General features: G+C 37.9%; 1 pseudogene; it reads left to right on the top strand.

The window, feature by feature from the left end:
- Nucleotides 1–22,125, top strand: part of LOC148096286 (uncharacterized) — a 114,471-nt pseudogene that overhangs the window by 15,705 nt on the left and 76,641 nt on the right.

The following is a 22,125-nucleotide window of genomic DNA, read 5'->3' as shown; positions in this document are numbered from 1 at the left end:
TGTTTCATATGCAGGACATGGACCACAGGACAGAAATCTTTGGCAATATGAAAACAGGAAACACCTCTTTGAAATGAAAAAAAAATATCTCTGTGTAGAAATTAAAGGCCCAACTTTCATATTTATTCATAATTCATGTTTGAGTTCAGATACATTTCCAACGTGTGGCAAGTCGAGAGCAGCACGCTCATGAATGATTGACAAGCCTGGGCTCTGCCCCCCAGCTTCAGAGCCTGCCTCATTTATTTGTCCATAAACAAGCATAGCATGACGTCGCACAAACACGAGGCACACAACTTTTACCTTCATCCCGTGGCAATGCTTATACTTTCAAATTTATCTCTAAAGAAAATGAAAGAAACACTTCTTTTTAACCAAAACTAAATTATTTAAATGAAATATACATGTGTTCATGGCTATGACAGACAAAGAACATGAATATGAACTATGTGACTTACAGTTTAGGTATATCAAGTTATTATTGAATCTATCAGTGGGAAGGGAAAATGGGAGGGAAAGTGCACTGCAGCTTGCATACAACCACTTCCACTCATTCCTACTGATTCTCTTCCTCTCCATATGTTCATGATTTACACCATGTGTTAACTTTTTATTCCTCCGTCGCTTGTGTCGACGACTGGAAGATGTTTGGACTTAATGTGTTAATGAGCCTTCCATCTTCCATTAGTCAATCCATCATGCAAAACCAGTTCGATTTAACTGCTTGTTAGAGATTTTCCTCTCATTTTAACATTTTTCCCCTCTGGGAATATAGTTTTGCCTTGAGTGGAGACTGATTTGAATCTAGTATTGCTGACAAATAACTGCAGAATACTTGGGTACACAAGCCATAGAGTTGGATGGCGGGGGGGACTGTGAATCCTGTATCTTTCTTTATGTTACCTAAAAATTATTTCTTACACAAGCTCTAAAAGTAGAATGAGAGAACAACAAAATGAAAAAAAAATACACTTACATACATGTCATTTATTTACTGATGATCTGATGGGCATGTACTGTAATCTGGGAGAGGAAAGACCATGTGAACGGAATTGCTTTCAGTATTTTCAGCTTTCAGCAATAACAACAACTAAAGATTTCACTATTGATCAATCCAGCACATTGGCTTGTTGAAATTCCTGTGCTTTTGGGATGTTCTTGGTTTTTCTCACATTAACTGCTCACTTCAAGCCCTTCCAAAACATTTCTATTGGGTCTCAGGTAATAACTTTGGCTTTGCAATTTGAAAACAACATCTTTAATTCTTCAGTCACTCTTTCGCAGAGCATTGAGATTCAGTTCACAGACAGAAGTTTTTGATGTTTTTGATGTTAGAATTTGTTTCCTCACTGACCAGAAGCAGCAAAATAGCCCCAAACCATGATGCTACTGGAACCAAGTGTCACACATAGACATACTGTGTAAAAGTCTTGAGCAACCACTTTTTATTTTGCTTCCAGGAACCCAGACTTTCTCATAATTTTTGCTTAAAGAACAATAGAACAATTGTTCTCCAGGCTTTGTTTGTATGTTTTTCTTTTCTTTTCTTTGTTTGTTAAGCCACATAACACTGATCGATAAATCATTCCAGCATTCTAAAAAGGCACTCAACACAAGTAATGAATTTAGCAGGAATGAGTTTTAAAGTATCTTCAGTACTTTGTTAATGTAACAAAAATAAAGTTGTTTCCATTTCCAAGTTCTTTAGACGAGTTAGGAAAAATGCCAAAGACAACACCGTTTTACAGGTATAAAATGGTTTTGTTGAGTCATTCAGTGAAAAGTTGCCAATCATGACAGAGTGTGCAGCCTTTAAAATAACTGAGGAAACTAGAGACCAAAAGACATCAGAATCAGAATCAGAATACTTTATTAATCCCGAAGGAAATTAGGGTTACAGCAGGCAGCACGCTAATGGCGCATGCGCACTTACAAAGGAACCTGACCAACTTTACACAAACATCACATTGGGGAGACATGTCAGAAAGGTAGGCTGATAGGAAAAAAACAACGAAAATACATAACATGAGGTAAGAGGAGGAGAAAAAATACTCCACTCAGACTGAGCTCCTAGTGGGAGAACAGTTTGATAACAGAAAAAACACCTCAGCACAAAAATCACATGACTATCAATACACCATAGAAACAGAAGACAAGCAACAGGGGCGGGTAAAGGGTAAGAGAGAGCCGGTGTAGACAGCGCATCCGGTGAAGGCGTTTCACCGGATGCGCTGTCTACACCCCCCCTCCCTTTCCAAACGCCTTTCGAAGGCGTTTGGAAAGGGAGGGGGGATCAATGTGTGCATATCAGTGTATGTGTGTGTGTGTGTCCAGAGTTCAGCTGAGACAGTGGCCTTGCATGGAATGGGGGGAACAGTCTAAACACAGTCGTTATCAGGGTGTTGTTCAGCTCCAGCCTTGAGGCCGCAGCTGGCGCCGAAGGGGTCTCCGCATGAAGTGATGATGGTTTTTACTTTAGTGCATGAACAGTATCTGAAAGTCCTGAAGACATAGAAAAGAAAATTCAGTAAAAAGCTGACACAGGATCTGTAAGATGCATCTGGCCCTTTAGTCGAGCCATCGACTGCTTGATGAAATACTCTCAATGATGGTATGTCAAAGTAGACAAGAACTGCACAGAAAGATCAGTTGTCAGGGTCGGACGGTGCCCCGACCGGTCGACCTGCCTGTGTGTATGTGTGTGTGTGTGTGTGTTTCCTCTCTCGCTCTGTTTTTCCCTCTGGCTCCGCTGCGGTGTTTACGGAGGTTGCCTAGCAACAAGGGACCTCCGACCCAGAAGGTCAGTTGCCCTGAGCTGCCTCACCTGCAATCAATTCTTCACCAGCTGCTGCCTATCATCCACCATCTTGGGCAGGGCTATTTAATGGTGTGGCTGAGCGACAGACAGCGCTGGAGTATTGCACTAAGCCTGGTAGTGTTACGTGCCGCTTGCGTTCGCTCAGTGTTTACTGCTCAACATATTAATCCTTACTATTGTCTGTGTGAAACTAGGAACTGGGACGGAGGTTTCACTAGCACAAGGAAGCACTCAGAGGAGAGATGGGGACTCACTGCCATGCACAGTCTGAGCACCTACTATCATTATTGATGGGAGAGGCGTGAGTTTCTCAAAATGGGCTCATTGAGTCAGCACGGATAAGATCTTGGAGAGGCTACGGCTGCTGTGAATACTGAGAATAAGATCTCTGACTGCAGACTGGATACATCTCGGAAGGGCTAGGTTGGAATAACATCTCTGGGCGCAATTTGGATGACATCTCGGGGAGGCACACTGCCGTGAGTTCTCAGAAATCGGCTCCTTGAGCACAAGAAATGACAACATCACAGAACGCAAGTATGGCGAAGCTCGCGGCTCTCCAACGGGAGATTGAGAGACCAGTGTTGGACTGTAGAACTGCTTTGAAATTCATATGAGCTGTTCGCACTAAAGTAAAAAGCACCATCACTTTATGCGGATACCCCCTTTGGCGCCAGTTGCGGTCTCAAGGCTGGAGCTGAACAACAACACCCTGATAACGACTGTGTGTAGTCTGTTCCTTCCCATTCCATGCAAGGCCACCTGAGTTGGCTGGAAGACTGTTTACTTAGCCTAGCAGGGCGAAGGACACTGTTTCAGCTGAAGTCTGGACACGCACACACATACATATACAATGATATGCACACACTCATCCCCCCCCTCCCTTTCCAAATGCCTTCGATGCTTATTCCCTTCCGATGCTGCACCCTTTATCCACCCCTGTTGCTTGTCATGTGTTTCTTTGGTGTATTAAGAGTTTTTTCATGTGCTATGTGCAGAGGTGTTTTTTTTTCTGTTCTCAAACTGATCTCCTTGTTGGAGCTCAGTCTAAGGGGAGTTATTTTTTTTCTCCTTATCTTTCCTCATGTGGTGCATTTTCCATTGTTATACCTCTCTGACCTGTCTTCCCCATGTGATGTTTTTGTGTAATGTATGTATGGTCGGAAGGGTAAGATGGCGCTGGCACGGCTGGCAGCCTTAACCCAATTTCCCTCGGGATGAATAAAGTATTATCAATCAATCAATCAATTATTGCACATTCTAACTGTTGTCAACCTTGATTCACTGTAAATAAACACACTGCCTTTATTCTGAGCTCCGCACCTGAGTCCACTCAATCTTCAACCCTGACATCAGTAGCAACAGAGTGCTGATTCTAGATTTGAAAATTTTGATTCTAATCATGTATGTATGGAGGATATCAGGAGAAAGGTACAACAGTAAGTGTCTACTACCATCTATAAACACAGTCGAGGCTCTGTCATGGTTCAATCTGCCTCGTGGAGTTGGGGATCTTATCAAAATCAGTGGAATTATAAACAAAAAGATTTTAATGTCCGTTAATCTGTGCACACTGTCTCAATTATTGCTAATAGCAAATATTTAAAACATGGATTGGATCCATGACACCTGTAATAGAATGTGTTACACCTATACATACACGTTTATGCACCATTACAAATGTATTGTTATATGGACTTATGAGGGCAGACGTGTTTTTCTCATTCATTATATAATCCATAATAACAAGCTTCATGCTGGCTATTATGCATTTTTTTGTCTAGAAACATAATTTGTCTCAGTTATCTCCATTAACGACCTGCCTATAACAGGATGGGAAAAGGTACTTTGTCAGGTCAGCGGGGCCTTCAACAACAGAAACCTGCAAATTTCAAGCTCTTTAGGTTTGCCTGCTCCCACGTGACAAAGTCAATGCTGCAATCCCTGCATTGGCACATGGCCCAAATGCTTGCTTTCAGATTTCTCTTTAATGACATGGCAATATTATTTTTTGGAGCATTATGAACACATTCCAGTAATGACAAGTTAAGTTAATCACAACATTATTGCTGAACCTTTTTTTGCATGTTACTGTTATTGTCATGGTCTCCGTGCCTACCCGGCCGGCCCCACGAGGCTACATGTGTTGTTTGGTTTTCTCTCTCTCTCTCCCTCTCTGCCTGGGCAGAGCTCACTGTGGGATCCCGCCCTTGGCCCATACACCTGTCAACAATCAGCGGTCATCACCCAGGAGCACTATTTGAGGCTGGAACACAGATCCTCTCGTCGCTGGATGATTGTACTACAGACGTTAGTGTTTCTCCCAGCTCTTGTGAACCTGTGATTCGTGATTTGTGTGTGACTTCCCTCTCTTCTGCGACAGACTTTCCTCCCCGTACCTGTGACCCCCCAGTCGTGTGAATGTGTGTGAGTTTGGGCAAGAAGACGTGAGCGAGTGTGAGAGAGCTTCCCCGTGATTCCCTGAAGTTTGGATTCCCCTTCACTGTATATATCGTGCACTGTTGCTGTAAATAAACTGTTTTTGGAGACGCCTACCACTCTGTGCTTGAGTTCCTACTACTAGATTGTGACAGTTATATTGTGCCATCACTGATGCTTCAACATATCATTGTACAAAATAAAATGTATTACACTGACTGGCCCTTGATGCTAGCTAGTAGAGTTCATATTTTGTCAGTCTGCTGGGGTAAAATGCAAAAATTCATCTACACCTCTCACTGCCTCACATGCTTATTTTTGATTGAATTTGGCATTTGAGGAATTTCTCACCAACTTCCAAAGTTGTTTCAGACATTGCAAAGACCTTATTTAAAATGAGTGCTAATATAATCTACACCAATGTCGGGATCCAAAGCCACAGCTGTGGGCTTCTTCTTCTTCTCCATTCTTAGTTTTCTACCAGTCTAGTCTGCTGCCAAAACATATCTTTTATAGGTAATAGTGGTTATGTGGTGTTCTTTCTCTGCAATGCTGCAATCCCATGCTAAAGTTAATTTTTAAAAATGTAGAAGTGGCTTTCTTCTTGATATTATTCTTATACTCTTGTATTCTAAGACTCTTCGGACAGTGAGTTTTCATAGAAAACAACTTGTGCATTTTTTCATCCAGAGGTCCTCTTTATAAATATACTATTGTGTATCTTTGCAGACCAGTCTGACTCAGTATTGAACGCTATTGCAATGATGTTTGCTCACACAAAAAAGGTAGAACCTTGAGAGGTGAAGAAGAGGACAAGACTAGTTTTTCTTTTCTGCTATAGAGAAATGTAAAAGTTGTTAAGAGAAAGTGGGATGTCATATTAATTGGGTCCTTTTTAATTAGATTTTGCAAGTATTTCCTGGACTCAATGAAAATCATTATTATTAAGAGAACCCACCCGTAATTATATAATTGCCTGCTTTTCTTGATTATTTTTTAACTTATTTGCTTCATTCTGGTAGTCTGCGGATGTACGTCATTGTTAAGTGATTAGTGAGCAAAAGAATTAAGTGACGGATTCACAAAAGATGAACCAAGCGCACAACACAAAGGCAGGTTGTAAAGAAAAAAAGCCAGCTGAATCCACACTGAGGTAAGCACATTCCACACCATTTCCCAAATTTTTCCTTCTGACAAAAAAATAAAAATGAAATCAAATTTATATTGTATTGCATTTGCATGATTTTTGCTTAATTTATAAAAATATGTTGACATCATAAATTAAAACACACAATGAAACAGTATGAGCCAGAGCATCCATCTAAAGAAGAGCTTTGAATGTCCTTCAAGAAGCCTATTATTATTCCAAAAACTGTTTGATAAAAAAATGACAAGAAAGCTGCCTAAGAGAGTTCAGACTGTGCTGAAGAATAAAGGTCATCATACCAAATATTGATTTTTGAGCGTGTTACAAATGTACAAACTCTTTTTCCCCATTACTATAATTCTATTTATGTTTCTTTGTAACCTCCCAGACTAGAGTGTGAGTGATCTTTGTTGGGTCTTCAGCTTCCGTTATTTGTACACAATCTGTGTGACTGAATGAGTGAAGTTCTGTGACCTTTAAATATTGTTTTGCACACCAAGGGTCTTCCTTTTTGTCTTTTTGTCTTTTCTTCATCTTTTTTCTCTACGTATAGAACTTTTGTGAAAATCAGATGCCACTGTAAGTCAAAATATATAGAACAATTTTTGATTACAGAAAAAAAAAACTACACCATAAGACAAGGATAGATATCTCTCCACATCAGAAGCTCTCAAGACTTTAGCTCTTTGTTAGTTTTGAGAATATTAAAATGATACAATGAAAGAACATCAAATAATTCACAATGAATTTAAAAGAAAAAAAAGACCTTTTTATTATTAATATTATTATTATTATTATTATTTTTTTTAAGTTAAATGAATGTTTTGGCATGTAAGACGACAAGCTGCTGTGTTCAGTGGGTGGGCCAGCATTGTTCATTCATGATAAATGTGTATTATATGCATGACTGACTCTAAACCGATTAAACATGAGTAGAAAATGGTCGTCAGTTCCAACAGTCGGGCAGTGCCAGTGAAAATCAGGCTGAAGTCCTAAAATGTTAGACCAAGCATTTCTTGAGTTGTTTTGATATTAAAAGTCATTTTTGCTTGACTACTATTTGTTGCCCATGTCTGTGTTACATTAATAGTTATCTCCCACAGGATGAAAGCTACCTGTTCCAGCTGCAGAGGATCTGGTGGTGTGGTGTGAAGGGCTACTCTTACAAATCATTATCTGTTCATCATCCCTAGACATAGCGGGTGCACTATGGGGTGGGAGAGTGACTTTAGCCAACATTTCATCCTCCCTCCCTCCTTGTTCTTTCACACGATCCATCACACACACACACATAAGAGCACACAAACATTCTGACATTTGTGATTACAGTGATTACCCAGCGTAGAAATGAAGTCATATTTTTGTTTCCAAATAACAGATTGTCAAAGCAGCAAATGAATCTGCTCCCACCAGCGATGTGAAATAGACATATTATTTTCAAATTTCAATTTATTTTCTTGTGACGGCTGCTGTCTTGTGGGGCTGCCACTCACACCATTGTTTCAGGTTTTTTTTTTTTTTCTTCCCTGCTTCTCGATATTGTTAGCAATCAGACAGTGAGACGTTGCCTCAGTTTGTCAGAAGAGGGTTATTTTCCATAGCTGCCTCTGTTAGAGAACGTAGGTAAATCACATTTATATGAACATGAGCTGTGTGCTTACTGAATTTACATGAATGGCGCTAAATCAGCGAGACCTACCTTACGCATCCTTCTGTTCTGCATGTTCAGGTTGCTGAAGAATCAGGGAAAGCTTAGTTTTTCAAATCTAGGTTGTCTAGGGGGGAGTTTTAATACCAATATGCAAATCACACTTAATTTTACTATTATGTTTAATTTCAGCTCTAGAGCTTTATTCTTGGACTCTACCAGAGCTTTCCATAATTTCCAGGTCAAACCAATACACATATGTGTTAAACTCAGATGCTCAGGTCATCCGTTATTTGAAACAAGCCATGTTACCTCTGTTCCCCCTCCTTTTAAGCCAACTTTCTTTGATTGGTTGAGTGGGTGGGGCTTCTGTGCTCACAGTCACAGCTGTCCACTTGATATGAACATATTAAACACTTCTGTTCTCTTTGACATCACACAGAGCAAAGGTGTAGAAAAAATGGAAACAAAGCATTTAGAATATAAAGCTACAGTGAAGAAGAAGACCCAAATACAAGACGCTGCGAGGCCGAGTAAAATCTGAAGTACATTAACTAGTGAGCAGGTTGGGGTGAGTAAGCGAACCAACAGGGACACACGAATACATGAGCATATCAGTACCAGTGTTGGGCCGTTGCTAAAAGCAATGCATTACACATTGTTTCCTAATAACCAGTCAACAATATTAACCGTCAGCTACAACGCTACACACCAATATTGTAAAATCTTTATTTTAATGTTTATAAATGAACACAAAGCAAAGATGAAAACCATCTCAAAGAGACTTTCAAGCGATCGATGCAGTGATTCTGCTTTAGAAACATGAACAGGCAGAAACATAGGCAGTAAGCCTGACTACTCATCACCAGAGATGGGCAGTAACGCCTTTTTTTTTTTTTCAAGTAACGAGTAAAGTAAGGGATTACTATTGCAAAAACGGTAATTAGATTACCGTTACTTTCCCGTAGGAACGCTGCGTTACTGCGTTACTAAAACCGTGATTTTTTTTGCGGGAATGTCTCATGACAGTGACGTAAGCGAGTGCGACGTTCGTGACAACAGCTGTGTGCAGATCAACAATGGATAATATATCGAGTGCGGGGGAGAGTATGAGCGTGCAGCGTTTAAAGCGTGGAAGTACTGACCTTACTTTAAGTTTGATTCCATAAAAAGTGACAGAAACATTAGTGTCCGTTGTGCGTGGGAATAAAACCTATTTTTACAGCGAAAAAAAACCCCTAAACACCGCACCCTAAGCAAGCACCGAGTGCGTTACGACATAATGGGAAATTCACAGAGAAGCTCGCGGATTCTTCCACTGACCGCTGCGGCACACTTGCACCAGGGTAAACCTCCGCCTACCCTACTCCTGCTTTACAGGTGAAAATAGAGCAAAAGGACTGTGACAAAGTGACTAGGACAGAATTCATTTGCCATTTGTCACTTGCATATATTGTTATTCTGTGTTCTGTTATCCTATAGTCTATCATAATGCTTTAATATAAACACAGCACATGTAACCTTGGCTCTACATACTATCCCGGGTCTGTTTGTGGTAGCATTGGTTATATTCATTTCATCTGTGCAAATGTACTTAAAGCTAAATGTCACTTCATTGTTAATTGATTTGAATCTTTCATTTGTTTATGTAGTTTGGTTATACTTACCATTGTGTGTTCCTTTGAACAGGTCCTATGTGTAAAACAGGTATGTGGGAAGGGCCGCCCCAGTACTTCCTGATTTTATAGGATATGATGTCACTGATCGTGTCAATTGGGTGTAACCAAATGAAGGGGTGTTTCTTTTGTGTAAAATTGTTTATTTCATTTAAAATAACCTCATGAGTCAGAGTAAGTGAAGAGATTGACTTTTCAAACTGTTTAGTTGGGTGAATGAGTTTGTTAAGTGGAAAAATGATTTTATTCCTGTTTCTTTGTCTAGACTGTGTTATTTAGTCTACCCTGTTTTCCCAATGGTGGAGGTTAATGAGATCCAGGTGTGAGTGGAATTCTATATAAAGCAGGTGAGATTTTGACTGAGAGGTTCTTATGTTTTTGTGAAATAATTGTTAAAAGGCGACGCCAGAAAATAAAGAACACTTAAAAGAAACTTGAACAGTCTGCAGATGCTGTCTTCCTATCACCTTCCATGCTGCTTATGTCATGCTACTTCACAAAGACCGCTAGTGTTTGACTTTATTTATTTTCTGCTGTGTTTTACTTGCATCTATTTGAAAGAGTGAGTGTAAACACAAAAAGAAATAATTATTTTATGTGCTGGAATGTGCAGAAAATAGGTTTAAATATTAAACAAATTTCTTCCAGTCAGAGAATGTTGCATATAATTAATTTTTTGCTTGATGCATAAAGTTAAAAGATTAAAACTAATAAAACAAGTTTTAAAAAGAGACTTTTCCATTTGATTACATTTTGTATGATGGATTATGCAGAAAAAGTAGAATTGGGCTGAAAGATCTATCGCTTTATCACCTATTCAGGTTGTAAATCGTGTTTTTAAAAAGTAACTAAGTAATGAATTACTTTTGAAAATAAGTAATCAGTAAAGTAACGGGATTACTTTTTGGGGGAAGTAATCAGTAATTAGTTACTGATTACTTTTTTCAAGTAACTTGACCAACACTGCTCATTACTGCCTTTATTACCTTTTGAATTTCACACTCTGGCTACTGGGCTGGTATTGGCATACACTCAGCTTTAACATTACTCTGGATTCTTGGCTAACTTTGCATTAGCATGTCTGTGCAGATGTTTGCAAAGAGCGTTTTAGTTTGCACTTTGCAATTGTGCTCTTGTCCTTTTGTGGAAAAAAAAAATACAAGTATACATGCAAACAGAAATAACCAGATGGGAAAAACAAGAATAGAAGGTATGCAAAGAACTGATGACAGCTTGAATACAAAAAGAAAAAGACAACTCGATAAGTGGGATTTGATAGCCAGGATGTATACTGCGATTATTTCCATATATGCTGACCTCATTATTTGAAACTGTTGCCATATTTAATACATAGATTTCATATAAAAGACTGATGTCAAGACTTCAGTGTAGCCCATGGGTTAGCTTAGCATCACTAAGCTTGCAACTTATGTGTCAAATGGTAAAGCATACACTGCTTTATGCGCTCCTTGATCATTGTAACAGGGAATAATAATTTACAAAATCTAACTATATCTCATTGTAGTTAATACGACTTAGAACTAGCAGCTGAGAAAAAGAAGCTTTATGTAGACTGAAAGTGATCCACAATGACATGGTGACAAGAAAACATAGAAAGTGAATGACGTTCAGCAATTTCAAGCGACTACAGGCGAGATAATTGTGACACAAAGTGGGCGGGACGTGAAGTGAAGAGTGATTGAAGCAAGTACCTGTGAAAATGACAGAAACTGTTAATTGATATATGACCTGGTAGTAAGTACATTAGAGGGTTACCTAGGCAACCAGAGCCTGGAATGTCTGTGAGGTACCAGCTTCAAAGTCACTCTGGACTCTCTGCTCACTTCAGCTATGGTGTCCCTGATGCTCTGCACAGCCAGTAACCCGCCTGGTCTCCATACATCCTGCCCATTATCCCATCCTCAATGCAATGATTAGTCAGCTTTTATTCAAATACAGTCCAATACATATTTATTAATCACATCTAGTTAGCTCAGGCTCATGTTATAGCAGCCATCAGTATTTTACAATGATTTCTATTGGAGTCAAAATGACTCTATCGGCGCATCTAGACAGTGGTGGTAGCAATTTTCTTTTTTTTTTCTTCTTTTTTTCCTCTATGAATTCACTATAAGATAAATAAACCCATTTTAGGAAAGTAATGAATGTTTTACTTAGACAGAGTTAAATGATTCTTAAAATACAAAGAAAGTTTTGTTGTTAAAGCCATTAGGACTTTTCTTTAACTGAGGTCACATATCAAGGGAGCCAGAGGGTAATGTTGTCAATGCCATCTATGAAAAAAATTCAAGCTGCCCTCTTCTGGACACTAAATAATGCAGTTTAGCAAATTCCTTCTCTTCTACCACACACTAGTCATATGTATATAGAAGCTATACATATACAGCCACTATTATATAAGTATAGACACACTGAAAACAACTTAGAGTGTTTTGGCTTAAAAGTTAAGTTCAGCATGACACTGAAAGGGAAGCAAATAAAATTTTGTTTTATTATTATTATTATTATTATTATTATTGGTCCATTATTATTATTCCATTGACCTAGTCAATAAAGTATTCAATTAGTGATAACAAATCACGAACATGTTTTTTATATTGATTAAGTGTTTTATGTACCAAACAAACTCCTCTGGAGTGCTCCATCATCACTGTCAAATGAATGATTAAAAGGGATCTACGCTCATTACAGTTTGAGGCGTTTCTCTGTCAGCCAAGGCTCTGTCGCAGAGAAGCAATAAAAGAACTGTGAAACCGGTGACAGTTACCAAAGCAAAACAATTTCTCTCTGTCTTGGATGCAACAGAGAGCAAACAATTGATTTCATACTGAGACTAATACTTTATTCATTGCAGGGATATGGAACCGCGACTACAGGCAAACTTGTATGATTCCAAAATCCTCCAACAAAGCGATAAGAAAATCCTGACCCATAACCATAGCCCACTGTGATAATGTCTTATCGAAAACTATTTTAACCCAAAGCAGGTAAACATTCAATTCTCTTTAAACCTTTAGGACTTTTGTAGATTATTTCTTTTTGCATTGTTACTCTTGTTTTTTTTTCCCCATCTCCCCGTTACACCATAACAAAATTTATAAGCCATCTGGGTTGACTCTTTCATTTTTAGCATATCTAAAGCCTGCTAAGTTGCAATTTAGTCAGTAAATACACGCTTTAAAAAAATAAACAAGCTAGCCATGTTTCTTTTTAGTATATAAGTAATCATCTAACAAAACAAGAAAAACATGCTTTGAAAGGATAAAGAATACAAAAAAAAAAGAAAAAGTTTTTGGATTTCATGAAGCATTTATACATGTTTCTAGATGTAGAGTCTTTTTCCAAAGACTGGTCTTGACAGCCAGTTCGTATTCCCGGGGCATCAAATAGTGCCTTTGAGGCACAGGGTTATGGCAGTAGTGCTCCAACACGTCAAATACATTCTGTTGCCTACAAATATCCAGTGGGCAAAATCATAAATAAAAGGCAGTGAAATAAGACTAATGAGTGAGCACAAAGAAAACAAAAAGTTCTCCTTATGCCACTGCTACCCCTTCTGCATACTAATGCGGACTTTGCCAAATGACACGTGTGAATATTTCTGTAAACCAGTTTTATCCAGAGACTAATTACAAAAGAGGTTGTAACCACGTCAACTATTGGTTTCTGGCATTTCGAAGACTCTGTGTTAGTATCACAATCTGGACCACAGCAAAGTTGTTTTTGTGGAGACAGAAGTGTTCATATTTAGACTAGAGGGTACAACTGTCAGCTGACACTAGCCAGCTAAAAACTAATAGCTAGATAAACTAATAAAATTGCACTCACCAAACTAAACCACAGACTTCTTGGCTCATTTGTACCTCCATGTGCAACCTGCTACAAAAGACCTTAGCTATACTCAGCTACACCGCAAGCACAGAATACCAGCATGTCCAAGCCCCTTAATGGATTAATTAATAATGGTTGCTAAGAAACTATCCATAAACAGTCTGTGCAGATTGACTTGTTTTTGAAGCCAACCTCAAGTTGTATTTATTCAGACCCAGATGTTGCCACTTGGTTATATCTGACATAACTGCAGTATCTGACACGTCGTTGTGTGTTGTGTCTACCATGAGACATGGGATGTTTTTATTTGAGATCAATGCCTTTTTTTCCTAATAACTAGGCTGACTGTTTTTTTCTGCACTCGTCATATGTTTAAAATGTGTGTTTTTTGGTCTAGGAAGTGTCAACAAGGTACAGAAAAACTCAGAGAGTGTGAGAGATCCTTTCCATCAGATAACTGCAGAGCACTTGCAGAGGCTGTTGTGCTATATAAATTAATCTTATGGAGCATGCCACCAAGGTCAACTTTCTTTTGTTGTTTCAAAAGTTAGTCTGAGCAGGAAGATGTAATGATTTATTTTCTCTTCGAGCACATACCTATTTTCTCTGAGACATTTTCATTGCATCCCAGAGTAAATATATGCACATATGATAGGGCTCCTCTGTACAACTGTGATATCCACAGGTGGAGGGTGTGTATCATAAAGTTAATGTTAAATGTGGAACACACACGCACACACACATATATACACACATAATGGCCAGTGTGATGAATGATGCTTATTGCTTTGTTGGGGTTTAGTTTATATGTCTCTCTCCTATCACCGACCCCACATTTCTGCTTCAACACATTTTGAGCCTTTATTGCAGAATGCTGTTGTATTTGTAATAATAATGCTAATATTTTTGTCACTCGTTTCCATCTGTTTGTTGCAGTTGCTAGCAAACCTTTTTAGGAGTATGCGCATTAGCCAGAGGTCCCTTTATTACGGTTCGGAGCCGCGGACCTGTTTTATATACGCGCCGAATAGTTTTCTATACGAGATCACTGCAAAAAGTGCAGCCTTACCTAATGTCAACCTACTGTTACTCATTTTATATTAAGATTTAAAAAATAGTTGCTATTGGTATGGCGAGTAACCTTCAGTAATAGTAATAAATCACACAGCAATAGTACATTCATGTAGTTGTAAACAGCATGATAATATATTAAGTAATACAAAGTATTCAGAATATGTTACTGTCATTGAGTAACGTAACGGAATACATTACAAAATACATTTTGGGGCATGTATTCTGTAATCTGTAGTGGAATACATTTTAAAAGTAACCTTCCCAACACTGATGGTAATTCTCCTATCTTTTACTGGGAACCATAATATTGCTGGGAAACAAGCAGATGATAATCCAGAAATAGCACTACTGTGTACTAAAGCAGCTCCTTCATTTCCTGAGGGAGGGCATCCACTTCCTCCAGAAAGGCCACAAGTGACTCACAAACTCCACTGAAGGGGCTCGGTATACAGTAGAGCTGGAGTGGGTAGATTGTAACAAACAAAATCCTTAGCCTTAAAACAGAAGCTGTAGTGTGAGCATCCTAATCAAAAGCCATCATGTATCAGCGGGGGGCAGAGGTAAGATCATAGGCTTTCAAAGTTGTGAACATCTGTTTTCACCGGCTTCCTTGGCTGTTATTTATTTCCAAGCATGTTCTCACTGTACGAAAATCCACTTTAACATTAACATTTGCATGCCAGCCCATTTCCTGTTAGTATAGTATTAAATAGGATTGAGAAAGACTTCTTTGTCTCAAATTGAAAATCTTAATGCATAAACAACAAACAAAAAAATGACCCAAACAATAAGAAGGCTTTGCAAAATAGAGTAAAAAAAACACAGTAACTTCACTCTAGGTCCTCCCTAAGTACCGACAGTCAAACACTGTCAGGCTTCACAAGCAGTGGTTCGTGACCTGATGAGTTTTAAGGTTACCTGCCACTTCAGTATTAGTGACTGATGCTAGGGTGAATTGTGCATGCTGCCTTTCCAAGGTATTTATCAAGGGAGTTATAAGGTACTTCTTGACAGACGTAAAGGTCATTATTTTATTTTTTTCAGAACAAAACATTTGAGCATCCTTGATGTTTGGTTTTTTTTTTTGGATTTTTACCAGTTAACCTCCTTGAAAAGCCCCATGTAGCTGTTTTTGTATGAGGTTAAATTTGCCCCAGATATTTTTTTTCTGACATAAATATGTGAATAATGTAGCACAATTAAAATCCTTAATAAGCCATGACATTACCTCATTTGTTTCTAGTTGGTTGTAAACAGTGGTTGGTTTGCATTTCACTGTAACAGTCTATTGGCTTGTGATGCGATGGCAGAAATTTTCAACAGATACAAAATTCTGAGAATAAAACTGCCAGCTAATTCAGGCTCTGTTCAGCTAACAAGCTGCACACTGGTGGAAAGCTGAATGTTTGGCCTTTGTATTGCAAGTTACTGATCTTTCTTTTAAGTGGCATAGTTTTCACTGTAGTGTGCCTCCTCTACTGACAGTCTTTTTCTGTATTCTGCTCCCGTCAGTTTATCTGGCACATAATGTGTTTGTCAGGCATGGAGACCCCGGAGCTCAGCCAGGCTGAACTCCAGCCATACATCTTTCTTTCATTACTTTGTCATGGGGATCCAGTGGCCTCCAACACCGGCCATTAATCCCATGCCAAATCTCCGCCTCCAAGTCCCATTTTGTTTGCAGGTTGAGTTTTGCCTAGCCATGGTTGTTTTACGGAAAATGAGAGGTTTCATAGCCCTGAGTCCTAATAATTACTCATTTGCACTTTTGACTTGTACTTACTTGTCAGCAAAGTGAAAACTTTTTTTCCCTTCTTAAATGGACACTGGGCTCTCACTGGGCTGCTTTCCTGATCTGATTATTGCCTGAGCTAATATAGTTATACGCTAACAAACACCAGCACATAAAGCTGTATTTGCAGAGCACATCCACTCAAATGCAACAACACGTCCAAATGTTCTCTGTAGTGAATATGAGCAAATAAAGATTAAAGATAAAAATTAACTCTTTTAAAGAATATAGAAATTACTGCTCTCAGCTATAATTTATATAGGTTGGATCCTGTTCACATATGCTAAATGACAAACTGTTAGCTTGATTGCCTCCAGCCATAGCATGCATGCTTCATGCTAATTTGTGAAATCCATCAATGGATCAGACATTAGGTAGACATGCTCTCGGGTACTTGTTGATTTACTGTCTTTTTATTGGATTAAATGCACAATATCTCAGCAGCCAAATACCTCCAAAGGGTCGATACGTGTTTTTAAACCATTATGGTGCTATCTAGGGACTTTGAAGGACAATGCTATTGTAATATCAAAATTACTCTTACAGCATAACATTAAAATAATTAATTATGGATTCAGTCATTAATATAAAAGATTTTTATCCTATAGAGGGTTCTTTGGTTTACCTGCTTACTAGGGATGAATCAATACCCAGAGAGTTTAAAACAGAAATGTATCTAGAAACTAATGATATTTTTTTGTTGCTATTAATTATTAACTCCACAACTCATACCAACTGATGAAACTTGATGCCAGGTATAATGACAAAATCTACAGAATGACTCCAAATGATAAATATTATATCCTTAGTGCTTTTTATTAACCAACTTCTATAGATTCCAAATAGTGTTTCACTGATGCACAGTAACAACTATTTAAAAAGTGAGCCATATATGCATATTACACATGGTGGTTTTCCAAGACTAGGAAAATCTCTTCAAAATACCTGGGTCTTCATCAGTTTTCAATTCGCCATCAGTGTCTACAAACTGAGAAGCTTCAATACTCCTCCTTCCCCTCCGTCCTGCAAAGATCACCAAAAGCCATAGTTGTCATGGGGCTGGGTCTGTGAGCATTTTTGAGTTCTTATGTTATATTGGAATAATGTTAAGTTCTTGTATTATTATTAGCTAGGGTTTAGTTGAGTTTTTGTCTAGTTTATGTTTCACCTATGTCTCAGTGTTTATGAGTCTTTTCCTGTCTTCTGTCTAAATCTGTGTTGTCGTCTTTGTCTAATGTTTAGTTATGCCCGTGTTTGCGTCTCTCTTATCTGTTCTCATGTGTCCCTCCTTGTGTTCCACGTCTCCCCGGTCTGCCATGTGTTTCATGTCTGCATGTTCCATGTTGTCAAGGTCGTGTTGTCATGTCTAAGTCATATTATGTTCCTGCTTTATTTTGAAGAGTTTGGGGTTTCCATGTTCAGTGTATTTGGTTTTGCTTCATCTGTGGTGCAAGGTTCATTTGAGTCAGCTGTGTTTCCCCAGGTGTTTCCACTTCCCTTCTGTGTACTTAAGTCCTTTGTCTCCCTTTGTTCAGTGTCAGTTTGTCTGTCCATCTTGCTTCATGTCATGTCATGTCAAACTACTGTTCAGGTTCAGCTTCATGTTTTGATTACCTCACGCTAAAGTTTTGCATCTACCTATTCACTTTCATGTTCTCGTTTCTCGTCCCAGTTTTCATGTTTAGTTTAGCTGTCCCTAGTATAGTGTAGTTTGTTTAGGCCCCTGTTCGCCTTGCCTTGTTTTGTTTTTCGTGTGTTTAGTCAAATAAACAGCTCGCTTTTTGTTACACTTAGTTTCCTCCCTTCCATGTCTGCTTTTGGGTTCGCTCCAGAAACACACTGCCCCCCCAGCTGTAACAATAATGTTCAATTCTGAAGGAGGTTAAAAAAAATAAACGAAGAATAAATGCAGAATGATAGTAAACTCTGTCTAGTATAAAAATATTTATATATACATGTATATTGTATACTGCAATACTTAAACTAGAATCTTCATTTTAGCACGCAAGGTACTTCATGATAATATGGCAAAATAAGATGTGAGCACAATCCTCAAATAATACTCAAACGTGAGGTTAACCCTGTTTGTGCGGGCACAGCGGCATAGTAAATCCGGACCTATGTCTGCAACTGGATGGAGGACAAATAGGAACACAGGAAAGGGTGATTTCTATATTTTTTTCACAGAACATACTTTTTAAATTATAAAGATATTTAATTTAAGAAAACAGATCTTTATACAGTTCCATGATACTGAAATCAGTGATATTAATTTTTAAATGACACAAAGATTTTTTTTTTCTATATTTATTAGCAATATCACAAAACATTTTTTAAGGAAAGCTTAGTAAATCCTTCAAAACCCATTGTCAAATTTATAAAGTATAACCTATTAATCTTAACATTTTTATGATAATTTATGATAATAGTGCAGATTACTGAAAGTGGATCTGATTGGGACTGCACTTCAGCACTAATATAATTATTCACAATAAAGACATGGCTGATTAGCTGATGTAATTGGTTATGACACCAGAATTTTTATTTCAGAGCCTTTTTAGTCAGTTATCTCTCATTATTAATATTATTATTATTATTAGCATAAGCAGGCAGTGTCTGTCCTCTAGGTAAGGGGGATCTGTCTATTGATAACCATAGGTTAAGCAGTTGTCTGACCAAAGAATTATATGCATTGCAGTTAATTTCATACTTTCTATTATTATTGTTATTATTATTATTATTGAATCTCAAATTGTAAATAAATTAGATGTCCATCAAATTGGCTTTGGCTATTTGGGTATTTTTGAACTCAAAACCTGTGTCGCTAAAGCTGTATGCTATTGTGGAAGACCTACAGTGTCAATTAGGACAATCCAATTGAACATGAAGGCATCATGCAAGAGCACTGCCCACACGATATCTTCAGTCTAACCAGGTGATTATTTTTCATGACTTCAGAGATGTGCCCATGTGTTTTGCTATGCTAATGGACACCATCCACTGCCTGTATCTGGAGTATACTCACAAAATGAATTACTCATTTGAATTCCTGCAGAGGGTCATCATGAAGATAAAAAAGCTGGCCACTTTTAAAGCTAGGCTACAAACTGCTGATGAAAGCACATCTCAAGACTTAAGTGGGAGGAAACTGCTGTGTTCAACATTGCATCTCCAGGGATTGTAATGTATGGACCAAGGGCTGTAAAACAAGCAGAGGTGAAAAACAATGTAGACTTGCTCTTAAGGCAAGCTTGAATGCTTGCACAGCTGGAGACAATTTTGGTGAAGCTGACACTATTCTCAGCTGATCATATAACAAGTCAAATGAAACCAAGTTACAGCTGCCAAAGCATACCTCCTTGTCTTTGTCATAAAGTGTTACTGAGAAAATAAAAACATTTAAATTCAGTCTGCATTATTCAGCACTGCACTTGCAAATCTTTTTTTTAACTTAACTAGCACATATTAGGAAATTCAATAGAGGCTTGTAGAAAGTGTTTGGGTAACAGTCAATGAGCGAGTATTGTGGAAAATATTTAAAGATCAAAAAGTTATGTGAATAAAAACCAGTATACTTTAATAAAATTGATATCTAATTAGTTTGAGTTTATTTTGGCCAATACTAGGGCCAGATACAAATTAAAGAAATTCAACAACAACTCACAAAGAACTAATCAGGTAACTACAAATGTCACTGTGTAGCGTATTTACATTTTGGTCATAATTACAATGATTTTGATACAGTTTCTCATAATAATAAAAATAAGATCATGTACAGCAGGCACGTGGGGCAGAATGCTTTGGAACTTGCCTGATAATCTTCTGAAAAAAAAATGTTAAAAAGCAAATTTAAAAAACACACTTGAAGCTGTCAATCAAAAAGGTCATCTTTAGCCAATTGCACTGGTCCAGTTACTTCTTTGGTTTCTACCACCAAACTTTCAAAACTCAGATCAATTCATGCAACCAGAAGTCAATTGCAAGACCGTTTATGCCCTCCAGCATTCACCAAACCAGAAGGTCTCGCACACATGATTGTTGCTTTGTGAGTGGCCGTTTAAACTACAGATAGGGTTAAGGTGTTAGACTGGTTGGAATATGTAAAATGTATTTATAGCACCAACCTAAAGCTGGGAATAACACAGACACACACAGAGTGCATTAATAGGCTTCTCAATATCACTGCCTGTCATTCAGGCAGTAGTTCTGACTATACTGTTATGTATTCCATTAAATTAATGCATCAACTAGAATTCCCATGGCAAGAACAAACTACATGAGAAAAATGTAAAATCTGTGAGAAAGCCCTTTACTTTTTTTCACTTACATTTGTAAAGGTCAACAAGTGGAAGGCTGCAACTGCAAGGCTTAGGTACCTTGTTTTATTTTTATATTGAGGCTTATAGAAGAATAAAGATGGTGGGAAAGAAAAACAAGCAAGAGCCTTAAGTTGTTTCTAAGAATCTATATTTGTTATTGATATTTGTCAGACAAAGACAGAGACACTATAAAAGCTGGATTTGCTTCCTGGTGTGAAATTTAATGGCAACATGGAAGTGCCTCAAACTTGCAGTATTTTTAATGACAAGCAAAGGAAATTGGGCCTGGGCCCTGATGTCTTTAAACACTTTTCTGATTAGTTTCTAAGTTCTTGGTCACTCGTGTTCAGGCTAGATTAGTGAATGATAATGCTGTTTGAGTCAGATCCAACACTTGCTCTTCACAATGCTGTTTTGAAACATCAAGAGGGCAACAAAATGTTGATCATGACTTCAAAAACAAGTGGTCATGTCAGTGTTGTTCTCTCCATCTTTTATTCTGTCTATGGACAAAGCCAAAAACTCTTGACCACAAATTCAATGTACTTATATTTATATAGTACAAATCACAACAACAGGTATCTGGAAGCATTTTTATTGTAAATTAAAGACCAAAAAATATTGCATAGTAATAAATATTTAAAAAACAAATAGCAGAATAAATATTAATATCAATTTAAATTAATCATTGACTTAACTGACATTGTATTTACTAAAATAAGGAATATTTACATTACAAAGCATATAATCAAAAGTGTAGTTCTGAAGGTATGGCTAGCGTTTAGAGCATACTGGTGGTGCCAGAAGATGCAACAGTCTTTAACTTGAAGAAATTTGTTTAACATTTAAACCTATTTTCTGCATATTCCAGCATATAAAATAAAATAATTATATGTGTTTACACTCAGTGGGGGGGTCCGGGGGTTTCTCTTTTCACATTCCCGTGGTAGGTGCTTGCTGAGCTTCTAAGTTTAATTTTTCACTGGAAGAAGTTTGCTTCCCATGCAGGGTGTACAGCAGACGCTAATGTTTTGTCACTTTTACAGAATCAAACTCAAAGTAATGTTGGTACTTCCACGCTTTCCATATTATCCATTGTTGATCTACACACATCTGTTGCTGCCACGGACATTGCACGCTTGTACTTCATTGTCATGAGACACTCTCACAAAAAAAATCACGGTTTAGTAATGCAGTAACGCAGCGCGCTTATGAGAAAGTAACAGTAATCTAATTACTTTTTTGCAACAGTAATTCCTTACTTTACGCGTTACTTGAAAAATGTAATCGGATTACAGTAACGTAACGGGTCACTGCCCATTTGAGGCGTCGGAATGTGGAAATTTCAACATCCCTTGAA

This window comes from Neolamprologus brichardi, chromosome 23 (genome assembly GCF_056152115.1).
Source record: "Neolamprologus brichardi isolate AB-2024 chromosome 23, ASM5615211v1, whole genome shotgun sequence".
Lineage (NCBI taxonomy): Eukaryota > Metazoa > Chordata > Actinopteri > Cichliformes > Cichlidae > Neolamprologus > Neolamprologus brichardi.
The sequence above is the reverse complement of the archived record's forward strand: the minus strand, read 5'-3'. Positions and strand labels throughout refer to the sequence as shown.